The sequence below is a fragment of the Neoarius graeffei genome, chromosome 1 (assembly GCF_027579695.1).
Source record: "Neoarius graeffei isolate fNeoGra1 chromosome 1, fNeoGra1.pri, whole genome shotgun sequence".
Lineage (NCBI taxonomy): Eukaryota > Metazoa > Chordata > Actinopteri > Siluriformes > Ariidae > Neoarius > Neoarius graeffei.
In genome coordinates this window covers 25905862-25923126 of record NC_083569.1, presented here as the reverse complement: position 1 = coordinate 25923126, position 17265 = coordinate 25905862, and the positions used below count along the sequence as shown (strand labels likewise).

Below are 17265 nucleotides of genomic sequence, written 5' to 3'. Positions count from 1 at the left end.
ACATCAGCAGTATCTGGCAACACTGCTTACTTCCGTGTTTCCGTTCAAGAGAAGTTGCATGTGCGAGTCAGTGTTTATGTAGGCTTAAATTCTGTTACTGAAAGTGTGTTATGTTTACAGTGAAGGACTGTGTGCATTTTACATTATTTTTTTTTTACTTAATACAAGAAATTAATGGATGCCAACATTTTTGCCAAAATGGTATTTTATTTTCCATTGTTTAGACAGCTTCAGCATCATACTGTGAGATTCTGTTCAAATTTTTTTTTTCTTCTATGAAGCCTGAGCCATTTATTTTCATTCATTCATTCATTCATTCATTATCTCTAGCCGCTTTATCCTTCTACAGGGTCGCAGGCAAGCTGGAGCCTATCCCAGCTGACTACGGGCGAAAGGCGGGGTACACCCTGGACAAGTCGCCAGGTCATCACAGGGCTGACACATAGACACAGACAACCATTCACACTCACATTCACACCTACGGTCAATTTAGAGTCACCAGTTAACCTAACCTGCATGTCTTTGGACTGTGGGGGAAACCGGAGCACCCGGAGGAAACCCACGCGGACACGGGGAGAACATGCAAACTCCGCACAGAAAGGCCCTCGCCGGCCCCGGGGCTCGAACCCAGGACCTTCTTGCTGTGAGGCGACAGCGCTAACCACTACACCACCGTGCCGCCCCGCCATTTATTTTATTAGTTTATAATTATTGTTTAATTTAGTCTTCAGGAGAGACTGCCTGCACACAGTACTAGTATTAATAGTTTTTTTTTCTTACATGAAAGCTTTATATTATATTATATTTTAAGGTAACTTCATGTTGTGCTGTGAGGTTCTCTGCACTTTAACTTTTGAACCAACAGGTGCATTTGGATAAGTAAAGCCTATTTTCTGCATTTTTGTAGTCCTGGTAACAGGCCCGGCGCCAGGAACAGTTTATTAAGGGGGCAATTAGAAATCGCAAGGGGGCAAATATTTTTCATATCGTGTGTAGTAGTGATGGCGGTCTGACAACGTGTTTCAAACAATTAACTGCGCCAACCACAAAACCACGGCCCCGAAGGTTGCTTTAGTCCGGGAAAATCATGTGACATATTACCAGGGCAGTTGTGCTTTATCAGCCCCCGTGCCCACCTGTTACCTCTCCCCTCCGATTTTCTCACAGACATGTGTTACAACCGGAAAGATGCCAAACATAAAACAACACACACAAACCTACAGGCAAGTCCTTTACATTTAAAATACTTACAAATAGCTCCGCGGCAGGGCGGCACGGTGGTGTAGTGGTTAGCGCTGTCGCCTCACAGCAAGAAGGTCCTGGGTTCGAGCCCCGGGGCCGGCAAGGGCCTTTCTGTGTGGAGTTTGCATGTTCTCCCTGTGTCTGCGTGGGTTTCCTCCGGGTGCTCCGGTTTCCCCCACAGTCCAAAGACATGCAGGTTAGGTTAACTGGTGACTCTAAATTGACCGTAGGTGTGAATGGTTGTCTGTGTCTATGTGTCAGCCCTGTGATGACCTGGCGACTTGTCCAGGGTGTACCCCGCCTTTCGCCCGTAGTCAGCTGGGATAGGCTCCAGCTTGCCTGCAACCCTGTAGAAGGATAAAGCGGCTAGAGATAATGAGATGAGATGAGCTCCGCGGCATGAAAACAAAACGCCAATGCAAGTCTAAGGTACTTGGCTCGGCGGCCAAAATAATACTAATTTAAAAAAATCAACAGACCCCGCGGCTGCACCAGTAACAGCCTTCCTGACTCGCACCGAGTCAACGCTAACCACTTAATCCGCGATCCCAGTTTAGGCGTGTAGGGGACTAAACACTCTGAAGTGATGAATTTTCACCCCCGCTGCATGGGGGGTGACGTCAACGACATATTCTTACGCTATTTGCGCACAAAGCGGACCATATATGAACACATACACCAACATAAACGGAGATAAACTTAGCCTACAAAGAAAGAAAATGGATTCACAATATTGTGATTGAATTCGTTTAATTCGGAGGAGGAAAGACTCCCGTAAACTTGACTGCATATTACAGGATATTGCAGAGACAGTGCACTTGTAAGTGTAGTACATGTAAAACCCCCGCCCGCCCGCACGACCCCTCCCCTTGTCCTTATCACAGGTGTGCGCGGCTGTGTCAGCATTTCACACATACACCCACAATAACTAGTCCCCAGTAGTTAGGATTGATACATATGTCTAAAACAGGGTTAATATTAAATTCAGGCTTTTTGAAATAATCCTACCTTAATACAGTTGAATTCTACGATTGCAACGTAAGAATCATAACAACCAATCAGATTTGTTCTACCGTGCCAGTTTTAGTAGTGATTTATGTGAAATGTATTTTTGTGCAATGCGCAACCACTTAATATTTCGTATTTGAAAATGCAAATTATTAATACGTCTATAATACATTATATTTTCATAAGAAAACAATTAAGTGATGAGTCTCCGTTGAGGGGGCGGGGCTGTAGCCACGAGGGGGCGACGCCCCCTTTCGCCCCCCCCCCCCCCCATGGCGCCGGGCCTGCCTGGTAATCTTTTACATTGGTAAAGTTGTTTATAGGACAATTTCTCAGTGTCTTTTTTTTTTTTATCAATAGTTTTTCAGTAATAACTTAATATTTAACATATCACTCAATTTTAATTACAAAAAGAGAAAATCGCAACAATTTCTCGCAACTTTCACTTCCTCCCGCAGTGTAATCGCAACAAAAACCTAAAAAACACCGCAACTTTCATCGCAATTTTTTTGGAAAACCCCCCGCAACATCAGACATTTTAGCCCGCAACAATCACAAAAAAAGGCCCGCGGAATCCTGGGGGGACTGAATAAAGCCCAGGCCACCTTACCCTATACCAGCTTTCTGCACCTCCAATCCAGTGTCACTAACCTGATCCAGTGTTAAGTGCAGCTCAGGTTTCTCTTCATTGACGCATAAATCTTTCGCCTTTTACTAAAGATTTCCGTGGAGAAAAATGTTAATGAGTTCAGTATATTTTTGTAAGCTTTGCTCTGGCAGAGCTGAACATTTTCAGTTAACAAATGTTAGATCTTTTTGCATTAAAACATCTCCCACACACCCCACAAAGCGATGTCTCTTTTCCAAAGGATCCAGCTGTTGGGGGCGGAGTCTAGCTGTGTTTACTTTCCTGGATTTTAATATTTGGAGGTGGTATATTTAAAGCCATTAGTTGCAGCAAGTTGTCATTTTTCCGCATTTTGACCTGGATCAAGTGTAGTATCTATTTTAATCAATTAAACATCTGATTTGTTCTCTAAATGAGAGCGTTATATCAAGCAGTTTTTTTAGAGCAAGGAGCTGTGATAGGAATTTGCTCTTTCGGCTCCATAAACCAACCTGATATTGCAGTATTTCTTTGTTCTAGAATTTTTTTTTCTTTTTAAATGAAGCTGGTGAATGGGTTTTTTAGAGTAGAGAATAAAAATAGGAATTTGGTCCTTTTATTCTATACTCTCATATGGTATTATAGTAGACTTAGGAATAGTTACCTTATTTAAAAAAAAAAAGAAAGAAAAGAATCTTTATTTTGCCTACCCTAACTTTTTCCCTATTTTCTGGTTTTCTCCATGCTCAACAACACAGGTGTAGAATTGGGTGTGGGCGGTGTGGGCGTGTCCCTACCAATATTTCTGATTGAAGAAAAAAAAATCCCGCCCCGTGCGCGGTACACAAAGGGTTACTGTAGGTTTCCACTGGGCGAAACACCACGCCCAATTCGCTCATGAATATTCACTCTGGGGGCGTGGTCGCGAAAACAGCCCGCACTTTTGGCTACCGTGTCAATTAGCAAGTGCGGTTGCAGTGATGATGATCATGATGATGATAGTTTATTTCAAACATGTAAACAAATGGGGCTTTTCCACTACCAACGCGGCTGAGTCTGGCTGAGCCGTGCGGTGCTGAGTTGGGCTGAGTCGTGCCGTGCTGAGTTGGGCTGAGTCGGGCTGAGCGGGGCTGTTGGAGTTGCATTTTGACTACAACCGCGCTGAACCGTGCTGGCTGGAAGTGGGTGGACACATTGGGTGGAGTTAGCGAAAGTGGGTGGACGTCACGTGATATCGTTAGGCGGCGCAAACAGTGACATCAGTGACCTTTTAAGCGGTAGTCTCACGACCCGGATAGTAAACAATAAACATGGAGGACATGGAGTCGTTAGTGTTGCTGGTCTTGGTGCTGTGGCTTGTTGTCACCGACAACGCCAACAGATACTGGCAAGAGCGTATTGAGGTATTTCACCTGACGTCACAGGGTCACGTGACGCCCCGGTGTCCGCCATTTTGAACGTCAAGCTACATACTAACGCTACAGACAGAGAGGGAGAACCGGCTTGAAAAAATCATGTTACAGACACCTAGAATAGATTAATTTGTCAGTAAGCACTCTATAAATAACCATGGTGTTTGCTTGTTGTGCTGTGGGCTGCCACAACAGACAGGGACAGCGTGCAGGACGCTCCTTTTACCGGTTTCTAGTGATGGGAATTTCGGCTCTTTTTCGGGAGCCGACTCTTTTGGCTCTTCTTACTATAAGGAGCCGGCTCTTTCGGCTCCCAAACGGCTCCTGAGATTTTATTTTTGATTTAATTGCTGCAATTAACTAGTTAATTAATTACATTATTTATATTTTATCAAGGGCGGCACGGTGGTGTAGTGGTTAGCACTGTCGCCTCACAGCAAGAAGGTCCTGGGTTCGAGCCCCGGGGCCGGCGAGGGCCTTTCTGTGTGGAGTTTGCATGTTCTCCCCGTGTCCGCGTGGGTTTCCTCCGGGTGCTCCGGTTTCCCCCACAGTCCAAAGACATGCAGGTTAGGTTAACTGGTGACTCTAAATTGACCGTAGGTGTGAGTGTGAATGGTTGTCTGTGTCTATGTGTCAGCCCTGTGATGACCTGGCGACTTGTCCAGGGTGTACCCCGCCTTTCGCCCGTAGTCAGCTGGGATAGGCTCCAGCTTGCCTGCAACCCTGTAGAAGGATAAAGCGGCTAGAGATAATGAGATGAGATGAGATATTTTATCAATAGGATGTTTTCCATTTTATTTTTTAGTTTTTGTAGCCATTGTAAAGCTTTGTAAAGTATAGCAGTGTAACAATGTTCTAGCTATAGAAATAAAACTTACCAATTAATAAATTATTTTCTCACAAACATAATGCAAAACTGTGTTATACTACCAATATAAAATACACAGCTGATTTTCCCCTCCTCAGGTGCCTCACAGACTCCTCTCCCCTGCGCTCCACAGCTTTAAGCATTACACCAATTTTCCTATTTTCGCAGCTGTGAATGACATCAACCCCCCCCAACCAAAAAAAGTAGGCGTACACCATGCTACTTTTTTTCCTTGGAATGGTAATAGACAACACAAAGACGCAATCAGACAGCAACTTTTTTTGTGAAAGTCTCTCTCTCTCTCTCTCTGAGGCACCTAAGGACAAAAAACTAATTCGGCTCCCCAACTCGGCTCCCACCGAAGAGCCGGCTCTTTGAACCGGATCGTTCGCGACCGACACATCACTACCGGTTTCCTACTGACCCAGACAAGAGGGCCAAATGGATTGCAGCTTTGAAGAGACAGGATTGGGAGCCAACAGAGTACTCCAGACTTTGCAGTGATCATTTCATTTCAGGTTAGTTTATCAGTTAACGCAATTTTGATAAAATATATAGCAAAAAGTAAATAGGTCAGTGTTTGTTAACCCATCTGAGCAGTGAAACAAGGCAGTGTTAATTTGTCTAGGGTTGCATGTAGCAGACATCAGACATAAAACGCAATAACAGAGGCTAGAAAGAAACGGGACACAGAAATAAATAAACAGGGCTCCATACCAAGGCTGGGTACAGTGTTTGTGATAAAAGACAGATCCAATTTAACACGAATCACAGCTTACTTTCTTGTTAAAATGTGCAAAGGTCTCCACCATCTCATACCGCCTTGCACTGAAGGACTTAAGCGTGCCGTCCAAAATGGCTGCGTCACATGACTTGGTCACGTGGGTGAAATACCTCAATAGATGAGGCGAGGCGCATAAGGCTTCAGAAAGAGAGGGAACTTCTTCAATTCCTTCTCAATGAAGACGACGAGGACACAGACGATACAGACACAGACGATACGGACGACACAGACACGGACGATGGAACAGTTTCTGACACGGAGTTCGAGCTCACTAGCAAGAGACGACGTGTAATGGTAAGCTAACAGTTACATTTCTAGCTTTCCGCTCTGTCTCATACACTACGTTCAGACTGCAACCTGAAACGACCCATATCCGATTTGTTGTGAAATCCGATTTTTTTGTTAGGCCGTTCACATTACCAATTATATGAGACTTGTATGCGATCTCCAATATGAATGGAAAACGACCCAAAAGTGTCCCGGATGCGCAAATTGACACGTAATAAGCACATCTACATAATACGTAAACAAAAAAAAAGCGCACTCTTCATGTTTAATGATTTCTTTCTTTTGTTTGTTTGTTTAATTATCTGGTTAGTGTTAAAGTGTGAGGTCTCGTGTGTGTTTTTGTTTCTGAACTAAAATGAAAACGTGTAGCCTGGTAACGAGGGTTGACTCCTAAATGTCTCTCTAATTTCTATATAAGTGCACTACATGTTACTAGGAAGTAATGGATTTTTAAACTCTATATAGTGCACTCGAGCTTCAGTAGGCAGTCATTTGGGATACGGCCGCTGTATTACCAAACTCTTAATTCAGGCTTAATAATTTGCACATATTTATTTCGTCATATTAATAAACTTTTTCTACATTTTTATAAATATTTATTTAGATTGTTTATAGCCAGCTGAATTCTGCAACTTCTCTCAGCGCTGGCTCAAGGTGCATAAACACCAGTGCAGTTTGCTATGGAGATGAGGCAAGACCTGGCGATGTGTTTTTTGTGGCGGCGGCGGAACTCACACAATAATCTGATTAATGTGGGCAGCAGACTAATGAGACCGAAGGTGTCAAATTACTGGAAATTTCCAGAACAATCTTATAATCTTGTAATACAGGATGGTTTAAGTTATAAATCAGTTATAGAAACTGTTTTATTTAATCAGGCTAACAGATCAACATCCAGGTCCCTACCAAATCCACCATTAGCTTGATCAATTCTATAAAAGTCTATTTAAATTCTGTTTAAATTAAACGTTGTTGTTTTCCACCAAAGAGGCGGGATTAGCCAACGCAGAATAGTGACGTTTGTCTCTTGTTGATGACGTGTAGGTCGCATGAATGTGACCTGTCCAGTCAGACTGCAGTCGCATGTGAAAATATCGGATATGCATCGGATTTAGGACCACATATCCAAGCGGCCTGGGTCGCATGTGAAAAAATCGGATCTGTGTCATTCAGATTGTCAATAACAAATCGGATACAGGTCGCATATGGGCAAAAAAATCGGATATGGGTCATTTCAGGGTGCAGTCTGAACGTAGTCATATAGACCCCTTTCACTGACGTCACCCGAAACCGGAAGTAAACAGACCCTGCGCCATATTGGAAGACCAACAAACTCATGATTAGGGGGAAATAACGGCAGCAGTATGTGAACCCACGAGAATAAAGTGGAGTGGCAAACGACTTAAACAAACAAATCTGAGCTGTTTTATTTATGATTTATTGGCCCAACAGTCGGCACGGTGGTGTAGTGGTTAGCGCTGTCGCCTCACAGCAAGAAGGTCCTGGGTTCGAGCCCCGGGGCCGGCGAGGGCCTTTCTGTGTGGAGTTTGCATGTTCTCCCCGTGTCCGCGTGGGTTTCCTCCGGGTGCTCCGGTTTCCCCCACAGTCCAAAGACATGCAGGTTAGGTTAACTGGTGACTCTAAATTGACCATAGGTGTGAATGTGGGTGTGAATGGTTGTCTGTGTCTATGTGTCAGCCCTGTGATGACCTGGCGACTTGTCCAGGGTGTACCCCGCCTTTCGCCCATAGTCAGCTGGGATAGGCTCCAGCTTGCCTGCGACCCTGTAGAAGGATAAAGCGGCTAGAGATAATGAGATGAGATGCGGTGGCCCAACAGTAGACTTGAAAGAAACCTGTGTGAGACTTGGCAAAAAACTGTGGATATAATGGATTAGTCTGTGCATGATCTGTGGACACTTTGAGGTAAGCAAACGCAAGAAATTCAGATTTAAAACATGCTAAATTGGCCCCAAGTTGATAACTGTATGAGGAGCAAGCCTCCCAGACTTCTACAATTTAATAATAATAATAATAATTTAGGATGGTTTGGGGCTTGCTGTCCCTCTTATTATATAAATAAAGCATAGTTGTTGTGTAGGCATATATCATAAATACATATGTATAATGGATAAATTAACCTAAATTATGTATACCTTAAAGGGATAGTTCGGGATTTTTGACATGAATCTATATGGTATCCCCGTCAGCAGTGTCGTGCATCCACACTGACTTACCCCCGACAGTGTTCTGTGAGCCTAGATATTGTACAGTGTTGGTCAGTGCACAAGTAGTTCCGGCAGGTTTCCTGGGGTCTGCAAAGTAACACGTTTTTCTTCTCAAAACAGCTCGTGTTCGAATGAGTGATTTATTAGCATAACAAAACCCTTGTAGTCCAAAAAGTCACACCTTGTAATTGCTTGGGGCTACTTTCTCTCAATAGCGATCAGTGCACGCTGTCACTGTTAACAGTTGTGTGCGAGCTAGCCAACAACTTTCATTAGTTGTTCGACAGTGTTTAGCAGCAGCAAATTGCTTTCCTCCTCAGTATACAAGTGCGCTTCCATGGCAGGGAAAAAGAAACTACCACTGCTGCCTATGTAGTGCCCTATTTATACAAATAGGAGTCATTCAGGATTCAGCCATGACACGGAGCAAAAACATGGCTGAATCCTGAATGACTCCTATTTGTATAAATAGGGCACTACATAGGCAGCAGTGGTAGTTTCTTTTTCCCTGCCATGGAAGCGCACTTGTATACTGAGGAGGAAAGCAATTTGCTGCTGCTAAACACTGTCGAACAACTAATGAAAGTTGTTGGCTAGCTCGCACACAACTGTTAACAGTGACAGCGCGCACTGATCGCTATTGAGAGAAAGTAGCCCCAAGCAATTACAAGGTGTGACTTTTTGGACTACAAGGGTTTTGTTATGCTAATAAATCACTCATTCGAACACGAGCTGTTTTGAGAAGAAAAACGTGTTACTTTGCAGACCCCAGGAAACCTGCCGGAACTACTTGTGCACTGACCAACACTGTACAATATCTAGGCTCACAGAACACTGTCGGGGGTAAGTCAGTGTGGATGCACGACACTACTGACGGGGATACCATATAGATTCATGTCAAAAATCCCGAACTATCCCTTTAATAGTAACAAAAAGTATTAATTTTTCAACTGAAAAGATATATTATTAAAAGATATCAACAAGATTACCTTGGCCATAACTATGTATAGGTTATTCTTAATAACAGCTGTAATATCACGAACCAAGCCACTAACAACATAATTGTAAGCCTGTAGCCCTTTGTAGGCCTTCAAGTCATCAGCAGTGTAGGCAGTGTTCGAACTACGGGGGTACTCGGGGGATCCGAGATCCCCTGAAACAGACATGAGATCCCTTGAAAACATGATTTGGGAAATGTTGGGGAGTCTCTAAAATATTGGCAAAATGATGTTTATTGACATAGCAATCGTGTGTAATGGGAAGCATTTGCATATCCGAAGTGTTGTGTTTACATCAAAGATAAAATAAACCGATATGACAACGACTGCTGCTGCCAGGTTGGTTGTTGAGTAGCCTGACTGTTTTTTTTTTTCTTGCGTGTGGTATCATTGTTGACGCGAGGTTGTTTTTTGAACATGCCAATGCGGACACGATTTCCCCTGATGAGTTATGACTTCAGACGTGATGCGTGTGTGGAGGTGTGGAGTCTACGTGATATGTGCGTAAGATAGGCTTCTCATGTGTTTGGAGATCCACGCTCTGAGACAAGCGCAAGCACACACACCCCCAAGGGAAAAAAAGGGACCCCCCGAAAATATCGGCATTGTTCGAACACTGAGTGTAGGCACTGGGTGTAAACAACAAATAGTTTACAATGTCTGGGTAGCAAACAGATGGCAGAATTGGTGTCCGGTCCTCCTTATGTTTCCATTCTCCCTTGCCGCGAATCTTATCATATGGGTCAAACCCATCAATCACAGCCAGTTTCTCCACATACCGTGCCCTTTCTGCAGCTGGTAATGTACTCACATAACCAGAATTATCAGCCATCATGTCACTTTACTCTCGCTCGTACTTTGTTTTATATTGTGAGTGCATGTATTTGGTCTTCCAATATAGCACCTAACAAAATCTCGCGGTGCGGTGACATCATGCGGTAGCCCTCTATAGAGGGCTATCACGTGACATCACCGTACCGCGAGATTTTGTTAGGGCGCCATATTGGAAGACCTCAAGTACATACATACATACATACAATATAAAACAAACTACGAGCGAGAGTGAAGTTTTTATTTATATATCTTTGAATTATTTGGACATGGGGGAAAAACTATATTTAAAATCCAAAGAGGGATGGAGGGAGGAAAATTAAAACAAAAGAAAGAAATGAAATATATAACGTAAATGTGATAAAATTTAAGGATGTTTTTATTCAGTAAACATTTAAAAAAAATGTTCTACAACACTCTAGCCTAGTGACTTACCAGTAACAAAATGGTCTGAACATATTCTGTACTGTTGTAGATTTGAAGTATTCAGATCCGCTCTGCATAAAGCAGCTAAATCCTCTCTCTGTCTCCTGGCAGAAAGCTCCTTGGTTTGCTCCCCTTGTGTCTCAATCACAGCTGGTATTCTGTAGAAAGACTTCTTTTCACCTTTCCCATCAGCTTTGTTAGAACCCTAACACAGCACAAAAGTTTACCATTGTAGGTTGTTTGATGAACCAAGTGCATGAAATTCTAACGAAAACACCCTAATCATTAGACACACTAAATGTGTCAGTGGCTGGCTGTAATAAACGCAGCCAAGGGACCAAACCATATCGCTTCCTTTCAGCAGGCTTCAGGGTTTTGAAATAATCTGCCATGTCCACAGATCATGCACAGACTTATCCATTATATCCACAGTTTTTTGCCAAGTCTCACACAGGTTTCTTTCAAATCTACTGTTGGGCCAATAAATCATAAATAAAACAGCTCAGATTTGTTTGTTTAAGTCGTTTGCCACTCCACTTTATTCTTGTGGGTTCACATACCGCTGCCATTATTTCCCCCAATCACGAGTTTGTTGGTCTTCCAATATGGCGCAGGGTCTGTTTACTTCCAGTTTCGGGTGACGTCAGTAATATCCCTCTATAGCGCAACAACATTGTAAATCAGCATGAAGTACTAAAATGTGTTGTGTTGTGTGCATTTCAGGCGGTTATTGGAACAGGCCGCACTCCTTCAGTGTGATCTCTCACTGGTGAGGTCCATGGTGGTGACTTGCTGTGCTCTTCACAACCTATGTGAAAGTCATGGTGAAAGATACGATACAGAGTGGGACCCTGCAGCAGTAGCATTGCCACTGCCAGGTGTTGCAGGACCACAAGAGGTTGAAGAGGAGGGCAGAGATGTTCGGGAGGGGTTGATGCATTACTTGTTGTCAAACAGTTAAATGTGAATGTGAAGTAACACTTCCTGTATGTATATAGTAAAATTTTTGTTATTGCTGATGATACCTGTGTTGCAGTTTTCCTGCCCTCTCCTCAGCGATGTTGTCCACCCACTACTTGCGCATGGAAACAGCCCCTGTTATTTGTAATGTGCCTTCAATCTTTGAATAAAACACCAATGCAATAGATCCATCTGCGTTTTGATTTCAGCTTTTAGTGACATCGCAACATATTTGGTTTGTCTCATAGTGCAGCATTCACGATACACGAAGAGGCAAATATCAAGTGCACATATGAAGCATTGTTTTCATGGTCAAGTTTTCACCAGCTGTAACTGTTGGAGTGTCAGAGTATGTTTACAGACAATGAGCATCCCATGATCTCATAAACCCATACTATGATTTTCATTACAGATGTAGGTCTCAATTACTTGTATGTACATGAAATCTTGGTCATTCAATATTTTTATGTAATAACTAATGCCTCCACATCTTCAATTCTGATTGACTCGGTGCCTCTGTGATGGTCTTTAATCATGTATATTTATGTTGGCAGTCAAAGCTGCCATTTTCCGGCGCTTATGAAATGCATGTGTAACATGCACATTATCACATACTATCTCAATTCAAACATACATACAATGATCTTAAAACATATTCTACACAAACACTTTGTATTTTTTCCCCTGGGCTCATTACAGGGGTCGTTCATAAGGGGCCTCATAACCCTGTGGTCAGGTTACCTGGAGTCAGGTGAAGTGTGAGGGCCCCCCTTTGTCTACTGAAAATGATGCAAATGACACATTACAGGGACATTAGGCTGGTTCATTGTGAGTTAATCTAACAAATCCACAAAAATCAGGATAACAGATGAAGAAAATACATGGATGTAGACAAAAATAAATTAAGCAGAATAACTAGGCCTATATAAAACAGACAGGATAAAAAAATATAGATAAATAAAAGCTAAATAAAAAATAAATAACCTCAGCAATGCAGATGTTATAACCCTGGAGTCAGGTCACCTGAGGTCAAGTGTGAGCCACACCACCCCTTTTTGTCTACTGAAGATGATGCAAATGACACATTACAGGGACATTAGGCTGGTTTATAGTGAGATTGGTAACCCTGAAGTCAGGTCACCTTGAGGTCAAGCGAAAACATGATGAAGAAACCTACCAATTGAGCTGCTAAAATCATGTCTAGAACAAGAAATAAGTTGTTGTCTTTGCATAATTCTCTAACTTAAGTATGAGTTGAATGTTTTGGGGTTGTAAATGACACATTACAGGGGTATTAGGCAGGTTCATTGTGAGATTGATAAGGTCAAGCGGTCAGGTCACCTGGGGTCCCCCCATTAAGTAATGGATGGTTCATTGCAAGATTCAGAAACCTGTTGTCAGGTTAGCTGGGTTCATTGCCACATTATGAACCAGGTCAATACATTTATGACACAAGGCATTTTGTTTTTTTTCTGTAAAACACAACTGTTTATTAAAACTCTCACCAGTGACCATAACACGTGCAATTAAAAATAAGGTGCAAAATTTAAGTGATTCAAATGACACAAACATACAATAACAATGAAACACAATGACGATGGTGAATAGTGCAAACTATATACATGGGCATGAGTATGAACTATATACAAGTGTGTTGTGCAATAGTCAGTGGACTATTGTGCAAAGGCAGTAGTCAGGGATCAGGGAACCAAGAGTCAGGGGTTTGTAGTGCCACTACAGCTGCGATGTCCGGTTCCTGTCAGCCATCGCCTGCGCCATCCGGTCCAGCACCCTGAGTAGTGCTTGCCCAAAGGCTTCAGACTGAGCTGCCTGGTGGCTTCGTGCGGCGAATTCTAACTCCCTTGCAGCACGGGAGTCTTCCAACATCAGCTCAAAGAGGCGTTCCCGATGGGCCTCACGCCGGGCCTCACGCTGTTCTTGCTGGGCCTCAGGCCGTGCCTCACGCTGTTCGCGCTGGGCCACACGCTGCGCCTCATGGCATTCGCGCTGGGCCTCTGCGGACGCCTGCAGCTCACGCAGGACAGTGCCCTGTTCCTGGAATAAGCTCCTTTTCCTCTTTCCTAAACAATGGAGATATTCAAAGAGAAACATATAAATGGGGGGCAGTAGACATTTTTCATGCAGTGATTCCTTTGCAACCAGTGAGACCATACCAACCATAATGTAGGCTGGCCAGCTCACTTTTGTTAGAGATTACAATGCTCTATGTCTTCATGTTATGCCTGATTTTTTACAGGAGTGGCAGAGTGTTTCTGGTGGTGTGACTGGGTTTGATTTGAGTACCCAGAAGTATTGTGATCACTTGTGAAGTAGCTACTGTTGAAATGCATTGTGTTGCAACCCAGAATACAAGTCAATGGAATTGTACATGTAAAATTATTCAGGCAATTTGTTGTGACAGCAAGACAAGATGTATGTTTAGTTTGCACATACCAGCGTGAGGACGTGGAGCGCTCACAGCCAGCACTTGCGGTTCCGACGCTGGTGTCGAAACTCCTGCAGGTGTGGAGTCTGTGGACGGCGAGGGAGGAACGTTTTCGGACTGTTCCGAGGTAGGCGCCAGTTCTGAGGTAGACGCCAGTTCCGAGGCGGACTCCTCCTCAACCAAGTCTTTGGGAGGAGAAAAAAAGGTGTATGAAAATAAGGCAGAGCAAAAGACACACACGTAGTTCTCACATGGCAACATTGCAATACTGCTTGGTATGTAGTATCCTATGCATTCGTTGTTAATGTGTTAAAAACCGCACCAACGTGTAACAGCTATTGCTAACTCAAAATTGCAGAGCAAAAGACACACACGTAGTTCACACATCACAACACTGCAATACTGCTTGGTATGTAGTATCCTATGCATTCGTTGTTGTGTTAAAAACCGGACCAACGTGTAACAGCTATTGCTAACTCAAAATGGCAGAGGAAAAGACACACACGTAGTTCACACATCACAACACTGCAATACTGCTTGGTATGTAGTATCCTATGCATTCGTTGTTGTGTTAAAAACCGCACCAACGTATAACAGCTATTGCTAACTCAAAATGGCAGAGCAAAAGACACACACGTAGTTCACACATCACAACACTGCAATACTGCATGGTATGTAGTATCCTATGCATTCGTTATTCATCTCTAGCCGCTTTATCCTTCTACAGGGTCGCAGGCAAGCTGGAGCCTATCCCAGCTGACTACGGGCGAAAGGCGGGGTACACCCTGGACAAGTCGCCAGGTCATCACAGGGCTGACACATAGACACAAACAACCATTCACACTCACATTCACACCTACGGTCAATTTAGAGTCACCAGTTAACCTAACCTGCATGTCTTTGGACTGTGGGGGAAACCGGAGCACCCGGAGGAAACCCACGCGGACACGGGGAGAACATGCAAACTCCACACAGAAAGGCCCTCGCCGGCCCCGGGGCTCGAACCCAGGACCTTCTTGCTGTGAGGCGACAGCGCTAACCACTACACCACCGTGCCGCCCTGCATTCGTTATTAATGTGTTTAAAACCTCACCAAGTCTAGCAGCTATTGGTAACTCAAATGTGACTTACCATTATCTATCGCCTCCAACAAAGACATTGTGGTGTCAAGACCCGTGTCCCTCTGGTTTGCCAGACGGTGGCCGTAGATAGCATCCATCTGATCGTACCATTTCCACCGCTTGCGGCTAGCCCCACTTTGTGCGTTGTGGTCCTTCACTTGCCTATATTCACTCTTCAGTTTCTTCAGTTTATCCCGGCACTGAACCACGGTGCGGGGATAACCGTGTTCCGACATCAGCCGGGATATCTCCTGGAACACCTTCTCATTACGCGTAGCACCGTCGAGATTTTTCTGAATGTGCTCCTCAGCCACAACACAGAGAAACGTCTGTGTCTCCACGATGGACCACTGGCTGGCCTTTCCTTGCTTGGGTTAATCTTCCATCTTCTAGTTTTCTGATCTTCTTCTTCTTCTTTGTCGTAATTCTTCTTCTTCCGGGTTTACGGTGTTTACAGATGGTGGTTAAAGATCCCAGCGTACTCGCGGGGTTTGTGTGGGCATGTGAGAACACTCCTCCTCACCAATCAGTGCACAGGGGAGTGTCTCCTCACACCCCTAGCCCCACTCGGCTCGGTTGAGCTCACTTCAGCCTCACTTCAAAACTGTGCAAGTTTTGGGTGCTGAGTAAGGCTGAAGTGAGCTCAGTCGTGCTGCTCTGAGGTAGTCAAAACGCGAGCCGTGTTGGGCTGAAGTGAGCTGAAAAAGGGTAGTGGAAAAGGCCCATAATAAAGGGAAACAGAGGTTGTACCTCCTATGTAGGCTGAAGCAGTTTCAGTTACCCATACAGGACCTGCTTACAGTCTACACATGTTTTGTACGACCGGTCCTGGAGTATGCAACACCCCTGTGGCATCCAGGCTTAACGAACAGCCAACGGATGAAGATAGAGAACATCCAAGTGCGTGCAACTAAGATCATCCTTGGCAATAACTTTCACAGTTACTCTGCAGCTTGTGAAGCTCTACGACTCCCAAAACTTGAGGACCGACGTGTTACGCTGTGTCTGAAGTTTGCCCAGAAACTGTACAAATCTGAGCAGTACAAACATTGGTTTCCACGACTGCGGGGAGAGATAAGTGGTAGGGAAACTTGACAGAACAAAAAACTTGATCAGTTGCCAGTTCGCACTGTACGATACTCTAAAAGTCCACTTCCTTACCTTGTTCAACTTCTGAATAGTGCATTGTAATTGGAATGGCTAATCATGATGTTTTATTTTGTATATATATTTGTTTGTGATTTTAACTCTAAATATGTTTGATTTGTCAATGTACCTTTTATCCAATGTACAGAACATGTAATTCAGCTCTTGGGCTGCCAAATGTTCTTTGAATAAAACCCATTTGAACATTCTGCTTTTTGAGTTAGCAGTTGATCTAAAGCAGATCTGGCTGCTTCTAATTTCTTCAACACAGAACTGGAGAAAGACACTTTAAAATCTCTTTCGAAGATAGCAATGTCTTGTTCAAGCTCCAACTGTTTTGCTAATATATTCTTCCTCTTCGCAGTTGTGTAAAAAATGATAGACCCTTTGAGGAAGGCCTTGTCTGTTTCCCATAAGGTCGAGGCTGAAACCTCAGGTGAATCATTTGTAGAAATAAAAAGTTCCCATTGATTTCCTAAATATGTCAAAAATGCAGGATTGCTAAGAAGAGATGGATTTAAACGCCAATGTCTAGATAAAGGGTCATAGTAAAGAGGCAGGCGTTCTATAGAGATTGATGAGTGGTCTGAGAGAATGCATGTGTTAATGGAGCAGGCTCTGGTTCTGTTGTAGGTATCATGCCGCCATCTTGTGTCAGAACTACAATTCCCAGTCCACTTCCGTGTGACCTACATCACGCGTGGGCGGGATCATCTACGTCATCATACAAGGAAACATAAAACAATGGGACAACGCTTCCATCTTTGTCTCTCACGTCTGGCTCCCGATGAATCTGGACGTATAAAGAGGCGCTCTCCACCCAAAAAGACGTCTTCTTTCTTGCAAGATCCATCACTCAGCGCGATTTTGCTTCTTATCCTTGGCAAAGGTAAACTCCAGA

The 17265-nt window shown here is 43.7% G+C and overlaps 2 non-coding genes across 2 annotated transcripts; both read left to right on the top strand.

The window, feature by feature from the left end:
* The first annotated feature begins 2920 nt into the window (after window positions 1-2920).
* On the top strand, window positions 2921-3034 carry LOC132899219 (U5 spliceosomal RNA). The gene has a single exon (XR_009656668.1). It is a non-coding gene; the product is annotated as a U5 spliceosomal RNA (small nuclear RNA).
* A 180-nt stretch (window positions 3035-3214) lies between these two features.
* Window positions 3215-3402, top strand: LOC132898252 (U2 spliceosomal RNA). The gene has a single exon (XR_009656470.1). It is a non-coding gene; the product is annotated as a U2 spliceosomal RNA (small nuclear RNA).
* The last annotated feature ends 13863 nt before the right edge of the window (window positions 3403-17265 follow it).